This window comes from Seriola dumerili, unplaced genomic scaffold (assembly GCF_002260705.1).
Source record: "Seriola dumerili isolate Sdu_G_001 unplaced genomic scaffold, Sdu_1.0 BDQW01000503.1, whole genome shotgun sequence".
Lineage (NCBI taxonomy): Eukaryota > Metazoa > Chordata > Actinopteri > Carangiformes > Carangidae > Seriola > Seriola dumerili.
The window spans coordinates 1-13946 of record NW_019174758.1 but is presented as its reverse complement, the minus strand read 5'-3'; the positions used below and the strand labels follow the sequence as shown (position 1 = coordinate 13946).

Sequence of the window (13946 nt, the reverse complement as noted above, 5' to 3'; positions counted from 1 at the left end):
CCACACCTACATGATTGTGTATGAAAGCTGTGTGTTTGTGTTTGCTGTTCTTGGTTTGGCTTCGTTCTCCTAGTGAGGCTGTTTGCTTATATTTGTATCTTCCTCTATATTTGTTCTCAGAGCTTCATTAAAGTTTACTGAGAGCTGGTTCACAGCCATACTCAAATTACTTGTACGTGTCACTATATTCTGACAAATATAGTCGAGTCTGTTTCTAATATAATAAATCCATAAAAACAGGATGTTTATAATAAACAGAAACTGAGATTTATTAATTTATTGAGAATGTTACAATGAATGAATTTGGACAAACCAGTGTGATATCTTGAGGTGCTGATGTGAAGAAGTGATCACCGCTGACACGTCTTTACTTGCAATCAAAAAAAGATTTATTCACAAGAAAGAAACATTGTCAAAAAATGCCGAATCCTGGAGCATCTCTGCCAAATGTGAGCTTCTCCCTTTTACTCTCACAAACCCCTCTATTTATCGTTCTTATCCATCTTTGGAATGTGCCACTTCTTCCAATGAGAAAGAAGTCTTCACCTAATGGTAAACCAAATGCTAAATTATACGGGTTATGCTGGTCTCTGGACTTTTGACCTTTAAGGTCAAGCAACAAAACCCGCCACATCCTGGATCCCTTAATATCGTAGGAAACAGGAAACAAATGGTTAAGCAAATTTGTCCCCTAATGCATTTCCCTTAAAACTTGACTTATACTAATAGTTCAAAAATAACCTTTGACAAAGCTTAGTTGTCACCCTTCCTTAACTAATCAATAATTACATAAAAGAAGAACATACAACAGTTTTAGAATGTTTAAGTAAAAAGAAATGAAGTGGATAATATACTACACCAGCCACACTCTGCAGAAAGTATTAAAAAGAAACAATAAGACAAGAAAACAACAATAATCAGTTGAATATTTACCAGACAACTAATGACTACGCTTCATTTCTATCAATATACAGTCACAATTAAAAAGTGGATGTAGAGCATTAAAACAACACAAAAGGACAGAATTTAAACTCAGTTACTCCAATATATGTGTGATATATGATATATGTATTTATTATCTGTAGACAGACTGTATCTAACCTGGAATATAAAGATACATTTGGCTTAAATTTGTGAACAGTGATCAAAGAGATAAATGAGATGAAGTGATGAGATTTGATGGTGAGAAAAGGCCAGCAGAAAACAGTCAGTCAGCATGTGTGCAGTTGGTGGACGGTCCCTTGTTTGTGAGGATCATCAGCAGAGAGAGTCCACAGCAGTACAACCAGACTCTTCACTATCAGCACTGTGTAGAGCAGACAGAGCAGCTTCACCCCTGCACTGAGGCTGGAGAGGATCCAGGGGAACCACTGCAAACTGAAAAGGATGGAAAAAGAAATCAGTCAGTGCTCTGCTGCTCTGCTCTCTTTGACAGCGTCTCCACATGAAGCTGAATCACTGCTCAACACAGTCACCAAGCCTTCATCACCTTCTTCTGTCAAGTGTTTCTGACAATTTCAAATCACTCCAGGATCAAAATCAAAGTCCAAATATAAAAAAGACACAGGTTTGTTATGAGCTTGAAAGTTGGATTCACTGATTTTCTTTTTGGCAGCCACTTGGGGGCAGAAGAACTCCTCAACAAAGCTAAATAAACTCACCTCTGACCTTTGACCTTACACAGAGTCATTAGATTCATTGTTAATATAGGAATGTGAATGAGTGGAGCTTTAACATACAGTCCCTGAAGCTGTTGTAGCTCCCTCAAAGCCCCACATTTAGTATAGAGCCCCCAACAGGTGTTATTAGTCAGAGTGGTGCAGGGAAAGCTCTGTGACGGGGGTTTTGTTGTGCTGTTGGACACTCTAACAGAATCAGGGAGTGTATGTTGAAAATCCTTCAGTGATGAGCAGAAAAGTGAACAGACTGATATGCAGCCCTAACTGCAGCAGAACATTGGAGCTGTCCATGCAGAGAGGCAGCAGGTGATCTTACAGTCATCTTGCTGTGCAGAGCTGCCAGGTCTGCTGGCTCTCTCTCTGGAGGACAGGGGGCTGCTGGAGGCTGGAACCTCTGAAACAGAAAAGGAGTCAAATGTTTTGGAGTTGCAGTGAGAAATGTCAGTGCTCTGCTGCTCTGCTCTCTTTGACAGCGTCTCCACATGAAGCTGAATCACTGCTCAACACAGTCAGCAAGCCTTCATCACCTTGTTGTGTTTGGGCCTCCACTGTGCCGCCCTCGTGCTTGACGTAGCAGCGGTATTTATATGTGCTGTTCTCCTGGCTGATGGATCAGCAAGATGGCGGCGGTGCGTCCCGACTCTCTGAGCTCCAGCTGCTCTCCATCATCACGGGTCAGCTCCTCCAGAGGACCATCCTCCTTCTGTCTTTTCCCAGGAGAACTGGACCAGAGGAGGAGACATGGCTGAGGCCAGACACAGCAGGGAGCTCTTCCCCTCCAGGTGGGCTCTGGATGCTGCTGGGTACACGCTCACCACGGGCTTCACTACGGGCTCATCTGAAGTTTGACAGCAGCAACAAGCAAGCACAGACACACATTGACACAGTCAACAGCAGCTTCCAGCACTGCACTGCATTCAGTCTGATCCTGGAAACTACATGGACTCTGATCACTAAACTACTCATCAATACAGCACAAAAGGTCCCCACATATACTGGATTCACCTTCACATAGATTTTACTCTGCTATATATCATGCTTATATATGATTTGTATATAATCAAGAAGAGAGATCAAGTTCAACAAAGTCAAAGATGGAAACACTATTTCAATTCTTTATATTCATATTTCACTTTTATAAATCATCAGCTCAGAATATATGTGTCTTCATGATATTATATTCATGTATTTACAATATTTTTAGGTTATTTTTTTAACAAAAAGACATTATTACCATTATTTAAAATATGACAGTTAGAAGATATTCAGTATTAACCCAATATTTCATGATATAATTCATTTTACTGAATTTTATTGCTAACATAAAAAAACTAAAAACATTTAACATGATGTATTCTGACAATAATAATAAATAAAAAGAAGTGTGCATGTATTTTTATTTTCTTTATACCTACGGAGGTTTAGTGTATAACTTATTTGTGTAAACATATAGGAACATTTTATTTATTGGTACTAAATTCTATTATTTATTAGATAAATATATTTATACATTGATTCTAATCTTATGATTAAAATATTTACCTCAGACAATTTTAGGTAAATTCTACATTAAACTAAATACATGTTTTAGTGAAAGAAATATTTTACAGTGATATAAATAACAGTTTATTATCAAACTAAACTAATATCTTTAATATAATTAAAGAGAATTGACTAATTCTCTTTAAGTAATTAATCAAATATATTCACATTTATGTTGATATATTTACACAATCAAACACATTCTCCATATTATATAAGTGTGGTTACATTCATTAGATAAACAGTTTGAACATTATACAAATTATATTTACTGTGGATTAGTGTAAATATATACCATGGAAGTATAGATCTATATATATCATCCTGCATTATATATTATATACATAGAGAAATCTATATGTCAGTCTGTTTAATTATATTAACCTACACTCTTAATTATTTAACATCTTAAGATTTGTAAATAAAATATTAAATGTAATATTTGACACAATTTCTATTTTTTTCCTCAAGTTTGTTTGTTTGTTGTTAAAAGTGAATATATTCATATAAAAGACATTTGTTCATCAGACAACAACTGTATTCATTTACTGTATTTAGCAGCATAAAGTTTCCAAAATCTCATTTCCCATAAAGGAAAATCAGGTTTAAAAAACATGTAAGTTTGAAGAGTCAGAGTGAATGTGAAGAATCCTGCTCACACTGAAATTGACTTTGATGAACTGGACATTTTGTAGCAAAAGTCAAGTGAGCAGGAAAATCCTCCACAATCCTTCATGTAGAAGTCAATTGATTTGTTAAGGAGAAGAAGAGAGAAAGAAAAGCAGTGTGATGATTGATGAAGCAGCAGCTGATGACAATCCACAATGCTCTTCCAATATCAGACTTTTTGGACTCTTGAAAAACTTTGGAGCTCAAGCAGAAATAAAGAATTCCTTCTGCTGTGCAGTGAGATTGAAACATCTTTTCATTAATGATGGAACTTTTTCATTGAAACAACGGCTGCATCAGGAACTTTGTACTAACTCTGAACAAACTAACATGTAAAAGTGTGAAGCAGCAGAAAGTGACTTCAAACACATTTTACACTTCTTCTTCAATAAAAACAAGTGAAGGAAAAGAAATGCTTTGTTCTTACCTGTTACATACAGTTTAGTTCCAGAAGCCAAACGATGAAGCTACCCACAGTGAAAGAGACTGATACAAAAACCTGTCTGCTGTTGAATGTGTCAGCTGAGGTGAAGGAGTCCGCACATTATGAACCAGGATCATATTTCAGCTCCATCATGTGTTTCTCTAATGTTCATATCAACATGACTGTCTCTTCTTTCTCTTTCTTTTTTCTTCACACTGAAATATCTCAAGAAATATTCCCATTTCAATTTGGTTGAGACGTTATGCTCCCCTCAGGATCAACTGGAAGAACTTTGGGTCATCAAGTCAAGTGATCTTTTATTTGTATAGAGCCCATTGACAACAGAAAGTTATCTCAAGGTACTTTTCAAATAGAGCAGGTCTAGACCTTCTCTTTCTAATATTATTTAACAGAGACCCAACAATTCCACACCCAAAGAGCAGCAGCTGGTGACAGTGGTGAGAAAAGACTTCCTGTAGAGGAAGAAGACCTGGAAGAGACCCAGACCCAGGGTGGGTGAGAGAGAGAGAGAGAGAGAGAGAGAGAGAAGAGAGAGAGAGAGAGAGAGAGAGAGAGAGATGAGAGAGAGGGAGAGGGAGAGAAGAGAAGACTTTTGACTTTAAGCACAACTTTATTTGGACCTTATTCAATAACGTCTTAAACTTTCCAACCAATCAAATTAATCAAAATGTTACTTCAGACAGAAAAAGAAAAATTAATAAATAAATAATAAATAAATAAACCAAACAAAAACAAAACAACAAGGAAAACCTTATTCACACACTCTTCAGCAACCACACTAGGGGTAAAATTTCCCTAACTAAGGCTAAGCTAAGCTTAAGCTAAGCTAAGCTAAGATAAGCTAAAGTAAAAGTCCTCCCCTAGTGAGTAGGACCTGCGCCAAAAGCCCCCAATCAGCCCTGAACCCGTCCGCTGTTTTGAAAAAGGTTTCGGTGGCAGCTCGTTTCGAAAGTAGAGCGCAGTTATTTCACAACTGACCGGAAAATGAACGGGTTCAGGGACTGAAGTGGGCTGTTGGGCGTTCTCCTGACCTCACTGTAGGGGAGGACTTTTACTTGGCTTTAGCTTAGCTTAGCTAGCCTTAGCAGCTTAGCCTTAGTTAGTTTACCCCTTAGTGTGTGAGAGAGTGTGTGAATGGAAGTTTTCTTGTTTTGTTTTGTTTGGTTTATTTTTTAATTTATTTATTTATTTAATTATTATTTTTCTTTTTGTCTGAAGTAACATTTTGATTATTTGATTTGGTGAAAAGTTTAAGGACGTTATTTGAAATAACGGTCCCCCAAATAAAAGTTAGTGTTTAAGTCAATAGTCTTCTCTCTCTGCTTCGTGCCCCTCTCCTCTCTCTTCTCTCTCTCTCTGCTCTCTCTCTCTCTCTCTCTCTCTCTCTCTCTCTCTCTCTCTCCATCTCTCTGCTCACCTCACCTGGGTCTGGGTCTCTTCCAGGTCTCTTCCTCTACAGTGAAGTCCTTTTCTCACACCACTGTCACCAGCTGCTGCTCTTGGTGTGAATTGTTGGGTATCTCTGTAATAATATTAGAAAGAGAAGTCTAGACGCTGCTCTATTTGAAAAGTACCTTGGAGTGATACACTCTCTGTTGTCAATGGGCTCTATACAAATAAAAGTCACTTGACTTGATGACCAAAGTTCTTCCAGTTGATCCTGAGGGGCATGCAACGTCTCAACCAATTTGAAATGGGAATATTTCTTGAGATATTTCAGTTGTGAAAGAAAAAAGAAAAGTGAAGAAGAGACAGTCATGTTGATATGAACATTAGAGAAACACATGATGGAGCTGAAATATGATCCTGGTTTCATAATGTGGACTCCTTCACCTAGCCGACCACATTCAACAGCAGACAGGTTTTTGTATCAGTCTCTTTCACTGTGGGAGCTCTCACCTCTCTTGGCTCTGGAACTAAACTGTATGTAACAGGTAAGAACAAACATTTCTTTTCCTTCACTTGTTTTATTTGAAGAAGTGTAAAATGTGTTTGAAGTCACTTTCTGCTGCTTCACACTTTACATGTTAGTTTTGTTCAGAGTTAGTACAAAGTTCCTGATGCAGCCGTTGTTCAATGAAAAAAGTTCCATCATTAGTGAAAAGATGTTTCAATCTCACTGCACAGCAGAAGGAATTCTTTATTTCTGCTGAGCTCCAAAGTTTTTCAAGAGTCCAAAAAGTCTGATATTGGAAAAGCATTGTGGATTGTCATCAGCTGCTGCTTCATCAATCATCACACTGCTTTTCTTTTCTCTCTTCTCTCTCCTCAAATCAATTGATTCTACATGAAGGATTGTGGAGGATTTTCCTGCTCACTTGACTTTTGCTACAAAATGTCCAGTTCATCAAAGTCAATTTCAGTGATGAGCAGGATTCTTCACATTCACTCTGACTCTTCAAACTTACATGTTTTAAACCTGATTTTCCTTTATGGGAAATGAGATTTGGAAACTTTATGCTGCTAAATACAGTAAATGAATACAGTTGTTGTCTGATGACAAATGTCTTTTATATGAAATATTAAATATTAATTTACACTTTAACAACAACAAACAACTTGAGGAAAAATATAGAAAATTGTGTCAAAATATTACATTTAATATTTATACAAATTTAATGATGTTAAATAATTAAGAGTGTAGGTTAATATAATTAACAGACTGACATATAGATTTTCTATGTATATAATATATAATGCAGGATGATATATATAGATCTATACTTCCATGGTATATATTACACTAATCACAGTAAATATATTTGTATAATGTTCAAACTGTTTATCTAATGAATGTAACCACACTTTATATAATGGAAATGTGTATGATTGTGTAAAATTATATCAAACAATAATGTGAATATATTTATAATTACTTAAAGAGAATTAGTCAATTCTCTTTATATTATAATTAATAAGTTTTTATATATAGTTTGTGATAATAACTGTTATTTATATCTGTAAATATTTCTTTCACTAAAACATGTATTTAGTTTAATGTAGAATTTATTAAAATTGTCTGAGGTAAATATTTTAATCATAAGATTAGAATCAATTATATAATATATTTATCTAATAAATAATAGAATTTAGTACCAATAAATAAAAATGTTCCTATATGTTTACACAAATAAGTTATACACTAAAACCTCCGTAGTTAAAGAAAATAAAAAATACATGCACACTTCTTTTATTATTATTATTGTCAGAATACATCATGTTTAAATGTTTTTAGTTTTTTTTATGTTAGCAATAAAATTCAGTAAAATGAATTATTATCATGAAATATTGGGTTAATACTGAATATCTTTAACTGTCATATTTTAAATTGGTAATAATGTCTTTTTTGTTAAAAAAAATAACCTTAAAATATTGTAAATACATGAATATAATATCATGAAGACACATATATTCTGAGCTGATGATTTATAAAAGTGAAATATGAAATATAAAGAATTGAAATAGTGTTTCCATCTTTGACTTTGTTGAACTTGATCTTTCTCTGATGATATACATCATATATAAGCATGATATATAGCAGAGTAAATCTATGTGAAAGGTGAATCCAGTATATGTGGGGACCTTTGTGCTGTATTGAATGAGTAGTTTAGTGATCAGAGTCCATGTAGTTTCCAGGATCAGACTGAATGCAGTGCAGTGCTGGAAGCTGCTGTTGACTGTGTCAATGTGTGTCTGTGCTGCTTGTTGCTGCTGTCAAACTTCAGATGAGCCCGTAGTGAAGCCCGTGGTGAGCGTGTACCCAGCAGCATCCAGAGCCCACCTGGAGGGGAAGAGCTCCCTGCTGTGTCTGGCCTCAGCCATGTCTCCTCCTCTGCGTCCAGTTCTCCTGGAAAAGACAGAAGGAGGATGGTCCTCTGGAGGAGCTGACCCGTGATGATGGAGAGCAGCTGGAGCTCAGAGAGTCGGGACGCACCGCCGCCATCTTGCTGATCCATCAGCCAGAGAACAGCACAATATAAATACCGCTGCTACGTCAAGCACGAGGGCGGCACAGTGGAGGCCCAAACACAACAAGGTGATGAAGGCTTGCTGACTGTGTTGAGCAGTGATTCAGCTTCATGTGGAGACGCTGTCAAAGAGAGCAGAGCAGCAGAGCACTGACATTTCTCACTGCAACTCCAACATTTGACTCCTTTTCTGTTTCAGAGGTTCCAGCTCCAGCAGCCCCCTGTCCTCCAGAGAGAGAGCCAGCAGACCTGGCAGCTCTGCAGCAAAGATGACTGTAAAGATCACCTGCTGCCTCTCTGCATGGACAGCTCCAATGTTCTGCTGCAGTTAGGGCTGCATATCAGTCTGTTCACTTTCTGCTCATCACTGAAGGATTTCAACATACACTCCCTGATTCTGTTAGAGTGTCCAACAGCACAAACAAACCCCCGTCACAGAGCTTTCCCTGCACCACTCTGACTAATAACACCTGTTGGGGGCTCTATACTAAATGTGGGGCTTTGAGGGACTACAACAGCTTCAGGGACTGTATGTTAAAGCTCCACTCATTCACATTCCTATATTAACAATGAATCTAATGACTCTGTGTAAGGTCAAAGGTCAGAGGTCGAGTTTATTTAGCTTGTTGAGGAGTTCTTTCTGCCCCCAGTGGCTGCAAAAAGAAAATCAGTGAATCCAACTTCAAGCTCATAACAACCTGTGTCTTTTTATATTTGGACTTTGATTTGATCCTGGAGTGATTGAATTGTCAGAAACACTTGACAGAAGAAGGTGATGAAGGCTTGGTGACTGTGTTGAGCAGTGATTCAGCTTCATGTGGAGACGCTGTCAAAGAGAGCAGAGCAGCAGAGCACTGACTGATTTCTTTTTCCATCCTTTTCAGTTGCAGTGGTTCCCCTGGATCCTCTCCAGCCTCAGTGCAGGGTGAAGCTGCTCTGTCTGCTCTACACAGTGCTGATAGTGAAGAGTCTGGTGTACTGCTGTGGACTCTCTCTGCTGATGATCCTCACAAACAAGGACCGTCCACCAACTGCACACATGCTGACTGACTGTTTCTGCTGGCCTTTTCTCACCATCAAATCTCATCACTTCATCTCATTTATCTCTTTGATCACTGTTCCACAAATTTAAGCCAAATGTATCTTTATATTCACAGGTTAGATACAGTCTGTCTACAGATAATAAATACATATATCATATATCACACATATATTTGGAGTAACTGAGTTTAAATTCTGTCCTTTTGTGTTGTTTTAATGCTCTAACATCCACTTTTAATTGTGACTTGTATATTGATAGAAAATGAAGCGTAGTCATATAGTTGTCTGGTAAATATTCAACTGATTATTGTTGTTTTCTGTTCTTATGTTTCTTTTTAATACTTTCTGCAGAGTGTGGCTGGTGTAGTATATTATCCACTTCATTTCTTTTACTTAAACATTCTAAACTGTTTGTATGTTCTTCTTTTATGTAAGTTTTATTGATAAGTTAAGGAAGGGTGACAACTAAGGCTTTGTCAAAGGTTATTTTGAACTACTTAGTTAAGTCAAGTTTAAGGAAAGTGCATTAGGGGACAAATTTGCTTAACCATTTGTTTCCTGTTTCCTAACGTATAAGGGATCCAGGATGTGGGGGTTTTGTGCTGACCTTAAAGGTCAAAAGTCCAGAGACCAGATACCCGTATATTAGATTTGGTTTACCATTAGGGTGAAGACTTCTTCTCATTGGAAGAAGTGCACATTCCAAAGATGGGATAAGACGATAAATAGAGGGGTTTGTGAGAAGGTAAAGGGAGAGCTCACATTGGCAGAGATGCTCCAGGATTCGGCATTTTTGACACTGTTACTTTCTTGTGAATAAACTTCTTTTTGATTGCAAGTAAAGACGTGTCAGCGTGTGATCACTTCTTCACATCAGCACCTCAAAGATATCACACTGGTTTGTCAAATTCATTCATTGTAACATTCTCATAAATAATAAAATCTCAGTTTCTGTTTATTATAAACATCCTGTTTTTATGGATTTATTATATTTGAAACAGACTCGACTATATTTGTCAGATATAGTGACACGTACAAGTAATTTGAGTATGGCTGTGAACAGCTCTCAGTAAACTTTAATAAAGCTCTGAGAACAAATATAGAGAAGATACAAATATAAGCAAACAGCCTCACTAGGAGAACGAAGCCAAACCAAGAACAGCAAACACAAACACACAGCTTTCAATACACCAATCATGAAGGTGTGGTTGTGGATTTTCCAAAAGGATCAGTGTTGTGTATTTCTAACATTTCACTTGATCATTAACCATCTTTTACAATAGTGTCACTTTAGATGTAAGACACTACACAGATGACACACACACACAAATAAAACAGCACTGACTGTTACTGCAAATTCATATGTTGTTACAACGAAATGACATATTTATTTCATTTCATTATTCACAAACTACTGAATATTATTACAAATGAACATATCTGGCATTATTTACAAGCTACTGAAAGAGTCTGTAATGCTACATATACAATTTTCACACTCAACAATAAATTTTAAAACATGTTTAAAATGATACAATTACATTTATTTCAGCAATTAAACAAGTGGAGAAATTCAAACTGGTCTTTGTTCAAAGTCTAGAGACGTCAGATCAGAAAACTCTCATTTGTGTCATGTTGGAGGGTCCTGACAAACAACCTGTGTCAGTTATGTAGGAGCACTTGTTGGCAGTGTCAACTGTAAAGTGACCTCTGGTTGCTAAAAGTCCAAATCCCCATAAAAGCTTCTGACACATGAGACCTCCAGGCAGGTGGTCTCTGTGGGTCTCTGGGCTCAGTTGAACTCTGTGTGGGTGGAGGGCTCAGTGGAAAAAAGTGTCACTAAGAGACAAACTACAGAGGGAGGGGGGTTCCTGAGTGTGCACAGCAGCAGATATCAATCTGCTCTCAGTGGTTATTAGGACTCATAAAAAACTGTTGACAGCGAATCAACACTTCCTCTCCTGCAGCAGACGGGCTGTGTGGGTTTCTGCTCTGCAGCCTCCACACCGTTAGCTGTGGCTTTTCACTTCAATAACACAATGACAGCTACAACCATCCGCTCTGCTAACGAATCATTGCAGGAAGCATCTGTGTAATGTTACACAAACTTTCAGTAGCTTGGAAATAATGTCATATATGTACATTTGTATTTATTTAAAGTACTTTGTGAATAAAGTCTCATATTTAACTTTTAACTATGAATTTCAAATGTCTAGGAAATGATTTCATATTTCTAACTTGATATGAATTTCTGTTTTATTTGTGCGTAAACAACAGTGTCATCAGTGTAGAGTTTTACATCCACACTCACACAGTTGTAAAAGATGGTTAATGTTCAAGTTTAATGTTAGAGGTTAAAGATCCTTCAATCTGCTGAGGTCCAGGTTTATTAGCTGACACTGATTCTAACAGTGTTTTCAGTGTTTAGAGCGTTCACACGAGACAAATTACAAACTGAAGGCTGAACATGAGAGTATGGAGAATACAACTGTGGAATTTATCACTGTGTTGGTGGACGTCTTTATTATAATAATAAATAATGAATGTGTCGGACACAGTCAAACAGGAGACTAAAAATATTAAAAACCAAACAGGAAAGTATTTCATAGTAAGAGCCAAAATTAAATGATTAGTTTTTAGGTTTTTTTTGTAATTTTAAACACAAACACACAAAAGTTACACATACAAAACAACATAAACATCAGATTTACATAAAATATCCTCCTGCATGTTTTTAGGAATAGAGCAAAAACATATTTTTAATATGTATGTTTATTTTATATACATTTTTTTCAATAATAATTAATTATTCAATAACTAAAACCTAAGGTAAAGGTATTCTTATCATTATAGATAATACTTTATTATCATGAAGTAATTTATAATTCATACTTTCATTAATTTGTTGTTATTGTCTTACTATTAAATTATCATTGTTTCTTGTTTGAAGCACATCTTGCTAATGAATCAAATTAATTTTTAATTCAATAAAAATAATAGTTCACAGAGTTTAAATTGAAACCAGAGCCTGTGCACAATCATGTATAGTTCTTCATTAGGTGGGTTCTCCAACTATTTTCTGAAGTGAACCTATCACCACCTTGGGAGCCATGATGTCCAGCCCCGGGTGGAATTCTCCAAACCAGGCCTGCCAGGGTAGCGTAGTAGGACCAGCCCCTTGTTCCCCCTATCTAAGACTCCTGTGCCAAGGCGTGTAGTAGGACCAGGCATCAAAGAGCCCATCCCCCACCCTAAATCTAAGACCCTCGTCTGTCCTCAACCTGGGCCTCACTACAGCTGCTACTCTAACACCATTGCTCCCAGGCCCTTCACAACATTTCTTTACTTTATTCCCTCCAGGTTCCATTCTGTAACAATCCTACTTCAGTAAAGGCTGGTTCACATACAGATCTGATCTCAGTTGTGAGTACAGATATTCCATTGGATTATTAAAGTTTAACATTCAGTATATTTATAATGCATAGTATCTTTTTGTGAAAATTTACTACAGCAAGTTCTTTATTTCTCTGATGATTTGTTTCAAAGCTCAAAGAAAATCAGTGAAAAAAGTAATTTAAAAAAATCAAAAACACTGACTTTTCATTTTATTCAAAGAGTAAAACTGAAATAATATTTATCAGAATAAAATGGAGGCCTGTATAAGATATAAAATGAAAGAAGGAGGCGAGAAAATAAAATAAGTATCTGCCAAGCAGCTGATTACACAAGCCACAATTAAAAGTGGAAAAAAATTCATCATCAAAATTACAAAATAATGAAAAATGCAAATTTTACAAGTAAATTTATAATGTATGTCTCGATATGTTTTTATATAAGTAGAAAGACTGTATCTAACCTGTGAATATAAAGATACATTTGGCTTAAATTTGTGAACAGTGATCAAAGAGATAAATGAGATGAAGTGATGAGATTTGATGGTGAGAAAAGGCCAGCAGAAAACAGTCAGTCAGCATGTGTGCAGTTGGTGGACGGTCCCTTGTTTGTGAGGATCATCAGCAGAGAGAGTCCACAGCAGTACACCAGACTCTTCACTATCAGCACTGTGTAGAGCAGACAGAGCAGCTTCACCCTGCACTGAGGCTGGAGAGGATCCAGGGGAACCACTGCAACTGAAAAGGATGGAAAAAGAAATCAGTCAGTGCTCTGCTGCTCTGCTCTCTTTGACAGCGTCTCCACATGAAGCTGAATCACTGCTCAACACAGTCACCAAGCCTTCATCACCTTCTTCTGTCAAGTGTTTCTGACAATTCAAATCACTCCAGGATCAAATCAAAGTCCAAATATAAAAAGACACAGGTTGTTATGAGCTTGAAGTTGGATTCACTGATTTTCTTTTTGCAGCCACTTGGGGGCAGAAGAACTCCTCTACAAGCTAAATAAACTGACCTCTGACCTTTGACCTTACACAGAGTCATTAGATTCATTGTTAATATAGGAATGTGAATGAGTGGAGCTTTAACATACAGTCCCTGAAGCTGTTGTAGCTCCCTCAAAGCCCCACATTTAGTATAGAGCCCCCAACAGGTGTTATTAGTCTATTATGAGTGGTGCAGGGAAAGCTCTGTGACGGGGGTTTGTTGT

General features: G+C 36.9%; 2 pseudogenes; one reads left to right on the top strand and one right to left on the bottom strand.

Moving 5' to 3' along the window:
- Nucleotides 1-1063: 1063 nt before the first annotated feature.
- On the bottom strand, nucleotides 1064-4451 carry LOC111235490 (annotated as a pseudogene).
- Nucleotides 4452-5970: 1519 nt separating this feature from the next.
- On the top strand, nucleotides 5971-9202 carry LOC111235491 (annotated as a pseudogene).
- Nucleotides 9203-13946: the final 4744 nt, after the last annotated feature.